Source organism: Schistocerca piceifrons, chromosome 3, assembly GCF_021461385.2.
Source record: "Schistocerca piceifrons isolate TAMUIC-IGC-003096 chromosome 3, iqSchPice1.1, whole genome shotgun sequence".
Taxonomy (NCBI): Eukaryota; Metazoa; Arthropoda; class Insecta; order Orthoptera; family Acrididae; genus Schistocerca; species Schistocerca piceifrons.
The window spans coordinates 367,467,401-367,475,526 of record NC_060140.1 but is presented as its reverse complement, the minus strand read 5'-3'; positions in this window follow the sequence as shown (position 1 = coordinate 367,475,526).

Below are 8,126 nucleotides of genomic sequence, written 5' to 3'. Positions count from 1 at the left end.
AATCTGAATAGACATTATCTTTCAGATTTAGAAACACACCCACCAACTTTCGTTTATGGCACACAACTTCGTCTTGGTGTTCTGATTGACCCCTCAATGTATTAAGTAACTTTAACTTCTCCGCGTGCACAGTGGCGAATGCTTAAAAAGGAACGAAGTAACATACAGCAGTATCGAAAACTCGGGTGCAAATCTTATTTCACTTAAGATTTCATTATGGAGTCTGTTATTCTGCGAACACGTTACAAGTGTTACCCATTGCGTTAATAAGGGTGTAATGAATGACTTGCTGACAATCATATTACAATATCGAACACCCGATATGGAATGACATTCTACACCTAGGGCTGTTCATCCATATTCCACATGAGAAACAAATTTGTTAGAGAAAAAACACATTCAAAATTCATTATTAATACCAATTCTACTGTTTTGTACCAAGAATATGCACAAGTCACAAAAAAGGTTTTAAGGAATTACTTTGTCATTACTTTTCGGAACTACTCATGTTTTCCTCATTTGTGTAACTCTGGTGAAATGTGACATACAGTGTAATTCACGTAAAATCTTCAGATGTTTTCCTCCGAAAATGTTTCGTAAATAATTTTTCAAGTCTCATTCCTTCAGTCATAGCCAGTTCGATTGAAACAACACCGTCTCTGAATTTCCTCGCCTCCGTGCATTCGAATGGCTTTATGCAGCTCACCTACAATTACTTCAGAAATGTGCTTATTTTCATTATTAACTATCTGTGTTTGTGAATGACTTCGTGAGCTATAAGAAAGGTTAAAGAAATCTTTCACTACTTGTATAATTTTCTCTCTGTTGTTAGTTATTATAAAATATGCTGTAAAACCTAGTAAAATGTATAACTAAACAGCGTGAGTTTCTGTTTTCTGCATACTGTCACTGTTGTCAGTTGTTTCGATTACAGGCTTTTCGTGATATCTTCTCTTACACTCTCAAAGTTCTTGATGTATAGTTTTGTTTAGCCCAGAATGTTTCATTGTGTTCTACAACTGATTGTTTTCAAATTTTTCATTCTCCTTAATACATATCTTACTCCATTTGAGATCTTCTTTTCTACTCCTTTCCAATAGTTACTACACCTTTTGCTATTTGCTTAAGTGCCTTTCTAGAACAGCTGCCCATTTTCACCTATGTCTGCACAATCTTCATTTAATAACATGATGAACTTGTTGTTTTAATTTATTTTACATCTCCTTATTCTTAAATAAATTCTCACAATTTATATTTGTAATGAGAAATTTATCTAGTATTACTCTGCGTCATGCTGTTCTACGATCGCTTGAAGTTGTACTGTGGGTAAAGACCTTCATAGCATTTGGTTTGAAATTTCTTTATTGTTTACAAAGCAGTTGATTGCACTTATACTTACATATGTTCAGTTTTATGAAAAAACTTTCTATTTATTTTCTTATGAATTTGTTGAACATAAGCATTTTGAGGGTATTTTTGGTGTGTCGTTGTTACTACAAAAATGCGTGATTTTTCCACCAGACGCATTTCGCTTTAATGAGGTAAAGATCATAAGTGGTATGTAATCAAGTTATTCACATTTTGATTTGCTTTTTAGATCGAAAAACTGTTTGTTAAGAATAAGTTGATTTGTACTTAAGGTGATTTTTCGGCTGATTTCTCGCTTACAACTTGCACTACAACAAAAAAATGGCATACAATGACCTACCACAACAAATTAACTCATAAAATAGGAAACATATTCAGAAAACAAAGCACAGACATTGCTTACAAAACAAACAATTCCATACAGAAGCACATACCAAAACTAAAATCAAAACCAGACAGATACCAACAATATGGTATCTATCAGCTCATTGCAAATATTGTGAGGAGATATACATTGGAATGACTGGCAGGACATTTGACACAAGATATAAAGAACACATCAGAGCCTTCAAATATGGTACAAATCAATCAACATTTGCGGATTACCTAAAAGAAGAACACCATATACCAAGCAATATCTAAAACTATATGAAACAAAAAGCATTAACACAAAATAAACAATTGCTCAATGACCAGATGAATATTGGAAACCAGACTCTGTATAGAATAATTGATGAAATTACATGAAAAAGAAAAGAGCCTTTTCCATCCTTCACCCCCTCCCACCTTCCCCCCTCCCCCCCTCTCCTCCCCAGTCTCATAGTGTCATTTCACTTCTCGCTCCTCACCTTCTTCTCTAACTCACACGCCATCGCATTGCTATATACTTACGTCCAGTCATCATAGTTTCCCCCTCCCCTAAAAAAATAAGGAAAATAAAGTAAAAATCAAAGAAAAAAGCAGTAAAAAATCTCTACATTGCTATTGCATCTCTACTCTTACACAGCACATAAAAACACAGAAACACAATTAAATAGAATTACACACATACAACAATCTAATTTTTTTTAAAAAAAACATTGTAGGTCAAAGACATAGTAATGAAAGGTTATGTTGGCAACACTACAAAACACAAACAACAACACATATTTGAAATACAAAAAGAAACAGAATACAGTGGTGTGCGTAAAAGTGTGGTGTGAGAAATGCATAGTGCTGTAGAACATCTAAAAATTAGACAAAATTATCATTGTCAAAAACAGAAAAACATCGATATGCTAGCAGACCGCATTTCCCAATGTAAGCTAGAAATCAGCAGAAAAATCACAGTAAGTACTAATCAGCCTATTTTTAACGAACTGTTTTTCGATCTAAAAACCAAATCAAAATGTAAATAAATCAATTACAGACCACTGATGATGTTTTACCTCAATAAAGCGAAACGCGCCTGGTGAAAAAAATCACACATTTTTTGGTTGCAACGACAGACCAAAAATAACATCAAGAATTGAAAAAGCAACTACAGACACTATGGCCACACAAATGAAGAATGTAAACATTTTGATGTCGCCAAGTTCTACTAATGTATGACTTCTGTGATATCCGATACCATACTCAAAGTTTCACTATGGAGAACAGTAATGTTGTTTCTGTCCTACTCTTGCTTTCATGTGAGTTGGAAGATAGGTTAATGATGTTACAGTTGCATGAAATTTCACCAAAATTCTGCCTGTAAAGGCACCAGGCGATGGGAAGGTCGTCACGTCTACTCTTACCCACATTCCACCCTTATTTTGAAACCTTGGTGATGTAGGTCAGAACCGCCTTACCCAGCGTTGAAACCAAGCGGTTTTTTATGGATGGCCGAGGAAAACGATTCAGACACACCGCCGTTCCGAACCGACGCGAAAAGACCTCAGCAGATGGTATAGAGAGCGTCAACGAAACCACCCCTTCTCTTGGGGCGTTAATGCCCACACATTTCGCGGTCGAAAACCTCACTTCGCAGTGCAGTGAGCAACAGGCTGACGTTCTTCACAATCTTTGACACTACCGACACCAGCAGACGATTCAACTCATCTCTAATGGCATCGTATGCCAGCAGTCCCACTGAACTTTATCACAGCCCTCTGGAATGCAGTGCTATCGCAATTTTTGGTCTGGTTTACAGGACATGCCACCAGGAACCGTCCAAAATCATTCGTCGAAATTCGAACGCGATCCAAGCAGCAATTGGTGCTTATTCTTTTTCGGTTCTCCCATTTCGTGCACTCTTGTTGTGTGGTCGTGAAATGGTGTGACTAAAACGGCTAAGGATGCTCTTAAGACCCCCTGTTCGCCAATATCCTCGGTACCATACGCCCAGTTTTATTGTGCACTTTCAATTTGTACTTCTGCAGAGACAATGTGTGATGGAGCACTAGGTGCTTACAGACAGGCAACCCCTTGACACCCCTGCAATTCCGCATGGCTACCAGCAGGTGCAAGAGCAGCAGAATAGCCAGTCTGCAGGTGTCTAGAGCTCTCATCAGGGGTTTTCTCTGTTCAGGTACATTTTAAATTGCTCAACAAATGTGAGTGGTTGGAACCAAGGGTGTTGCCAAACTGACTGGTTTAAAGGAGTTCTCTGATAATTTATTTATTCATGCGTCAGTATCCAATCCCTCCATGGTCACACCACAGGAAAGCGGGAAATAGGAGAGCTGAAAAAGGATAAGCACCATGTGCTGCTTCAGATCGCGATCAGATTTCGACGAATGGTTTTCGACAGTCCCTAGTGGCCCCAGATGGTACTCTAGAGTCTCAGTTAACGAAGAATTTCGCAAGACACATGTACAGTTCAATACATTGATACAGTTATGTGCACAGTAGTTCCCAATCTGTCTTGAAACATTTTTAGTCTGAAATCAGGGGATCAACACGATTGGTATGCATGCTGATCACAAGTTAGTGGAGCAGTTGAATTAAGTCGGTTGGTATTTGTGTTACCCACAAAGCTCTCCAGTCAAGACGACTGGATGAACTGTCTCACCAAGCTGTCAAAGCTGTCAAACCATAGAGGTTGATACTAACAGGTGCATGATACAACTGATTGAATTGGACGCTGGGATGTACTCTAGTGGATTCCCTAAATACCTGCCAAGATTGAGTAAGGGCTCTTCATGTGGTTCTTGGCAGAGTCCTCTTTTGCTCATGTACTGAAGGAGGACAGACTGCATTTACAAAGAATATATTGTCAACATTCTTTGGACATCCCACTGAATGTGATGCATGTGAAGTCGAGCTCTGCAACCGAGAGTATATAAATTCACATGTTATTTGTTAACATTATTGTCTCTGACTGAGTCAGAGGACAAAGCAAAGTGAGCTCTGCCTGGGTCTGATTATGTGGATCAACTGCTTCGGAAATTCACACTTTGATGTTTCATGGCAGCTACCTATGGCCGGCGATATTATTGGGAAATGGAGTATTTGTCACAATCTGCTTCTCTTCGTCTGAACAAGCAGTAAGTGAGTACGTTGAATGCACTTGGAAGCTTTTCCTTGAGCCTATGTTTTGTGAGCAGAGAAATGACAAACTTTAGGTGTCATATATTTTACGTTTTATTTTCAATTTTAGTTCATATTTTTTCTTTAATATTTATTTATTTTATTTTACTTATACTTATATTTTTAACAATTTAAGCAGGAGGATATTCTCTCTATGAAATTACAGAAAAAAAGCATAAAATATCAGTAGAAATCAGTATATATTCCTCTTTAAATAAAATAATGTAAATATTTTAATGGATTCTGCACCGGGTGTATTCACACTAAAAATTCTAGGTCATGAAATTCATTATCATTATTTTTAAGTTTCTTCATTCCCTTGTATCTCAATTTAACATTTCAATCTATGACCCATCCAGTAATTCATTTATAATTTCTGTTTGGCAATATAATTTTAAAATCGTTATTGAACTCCATACAAGTTGTTTCACCATATCTAGCATTCAAATATTCACAGCAAGTAATAGTATATAAAAAATTACTTATAGTTGACTGATTTTTAGACAGATTAGGATTGCTTGTAGTAATGAACTTCTTGTGTCAGGACTCCATTTATACAGAGAAAATTTTATTAATAAAATTGAAATTTAATTTGAAATAGCAAATTTGCACGCCATATCAGACGAACACATAAGGCTTTTTCTTGATTTTTCTTTCTTACCTTCACCCTCTGGGTTTCTTCTAGTAAAGCTCATGAGTCACTTTTTTTCTGTGACACTGCTGCTGTCTTATCTTCTGCTTGTAGATTAATGAGCTGCCATATGAGCTGCCAGATTAACTGCCAGAGTTCTGATGTTCTCAAAGAATGGAGGACAGCAAATGATTCAGTAATGGCCAGCCTAACCATTAGCTAAAACAACAGCTTTGCCCATATGTGCTAGCAAAAATTGTTTACAAATTGTTTATGGAGTTGGTATTCTGAGTGACAAAGCTGATATGAGAACAAAAAATGGGACATATGTTAGCAATTTCGTGACCTCACTCTTTGTGACAAGTTTATCTTTTGTGGAACGTAAAAAAAGGAAGTTGCAGTCTTGATATCTAGAGGCAGTGCACAGTAGGAGTAACACAGATGTTAAAGAATAAATGTTGTGATTTCATCATTAGTTACTCAAAGGGAATCCCATACTTTTCAACCTTCTTCTATTGGAAGGGTGAGGAGTACGGTGAAGGATTAGTAAACATGTTAATCATTAAACTACCATTCGAAATGCACCTACCAGTCTATATATATTGTGCTGCTGGAGCCAAATTAGATGAAAGATTAGTTAGAGGAGATCAAGGAATTAATCAGTTACATGAAGCTTGCAATAAACATGATATTGCACATAGAGACAGTAAAGATTTTGAGAAAAGGCCACAAGCACATAAAGAACTTCAGTTATACTGCAAATAGAGAATTAATAGTCCTCTTGCTTCATTTGGAGAAAAAGTATCACCAACTGCAGTCAGAGGAATAACATAAGGAAAAAGAAAATTTGGAATAGGTTTAGGTGCTGATGCAAATCGAGGTGGACCATAAAAATTTCAGTAGTAGTAAAATATTACCCCAAAACATTTATCTTCATAGAATTTTATTCTATATAAATGAATAACTCCAGCATTGATTACAGATGGCTATGTAATGGCAAAACTAAACCAAAATCAATTTAAATTAAACTCAGTAATGAACAGTTGCATAGTGCTGATAATTTTATACCTGATGCTCAAAAGAGAAAGGGAGGCAAATAAACTATGAAATACGGTCATAACATTAGCCATACCTACTGTCAAAAAAATTATTGAATATATATCAATAAAAGAAAGAAGAGTCCAGATTAACACAACATGATAACGGATTTCTTCCATTAATTTTGACAGCATTGCCATATTTAGCTACAAGGTTCCTTAGCTGTAGCAAATGGTGAAATAAATATAAAGAAAGGTGATAAAGAACTGGAAGAACAAAAAAGACAGAATGTTGAAAGGAAGAAGACGGGAAAGGGAACAAAAGAATTACATAAATAATCGATCTGTATCCTTATACATAAAGTAATTTCGATATAAAAAGTCTTGTAAGCCAAAAAAATCAAACATTTTCATGCTGCCTTTATGGTTGAGAAAAATACCTAATAAACCTAAAGCTTTGAATCTGAAATAGTTAATTTAGCTATTTCCAATAATTTTTACACTTATTAGATGTGATATTATAAGAATAATGATTACAAATTGTATTTGATTCATTTGCAGGAAATATTCCCAAAGAATTGCTTAAATATCTTGGTTGAAGTGAGTTGTTCTATAATGGATGACAGCAAATACAAAACTTTAATGATGCAACATGTGATCATTTGTGTCTATTTGTTTTAAAACTGTTGTCATATGATTTACAAACTTTGTTAATTTTGAGTTTAGTAAATAAACATTTTTGGAAATAATGTAATGTGAAACATTGAAACAGAATATGAAAATAAAGTCTGAAAAGTTATAATATTTAGAATAAAAAATAAAAAATGAATTAAATAAAATTAAAAAGTGATTAGGTACTCTTCTTGGAGAAATGATCCCAAAATGGAAAATTTAACTAAACAATTTCAGAAAGAATGAGGTAAAATTTTTGAAACAACTAATAGATATATCGATTTTAAAGGTGGATGTTTACTACCTATAAAAGATTCTGCAAGTGATTAAGATGCTAAGCAATATTCTTATTACAGAACCAGAGTATTCAAGTATTCTTTTGTAATTCAGCAATTACATCATTGCAACACATCTCAGCATAAAAAATTAATCAGATTCGTGAAGACAATAGAAACAATTACTTTAGAAAAATGGAAGTAGAAAAAGCTTTTGCAGATTATTTCTCAAAGACAGACTGAAGTCCATATATAAACCAGTGACGCTATCTTCAAAACAAAATGAGTGACAAACATAAAGTGAAATTTCCATTTCTTATGGGTGATGAAGTATTACAGTACATATATGAGTATGAAGTAAAAATTAATAATATTTTTATTTTTGGAACCATAAAAATGGTCACCTGTCACCTACTGATTTCAATATAGAAATAAAAAGATTACAAATTTTATACCCCACTCAAATAATCTATCACTTCAAATGAAAACGAAAGATAAAATGTTCATATCTCTAAATCAACCTTCTTGAAGTGCAGAAAATTTACTGAAAGACAATCCTCACAGAGTGTCAACTAAAAATGGAAGATAGAGACT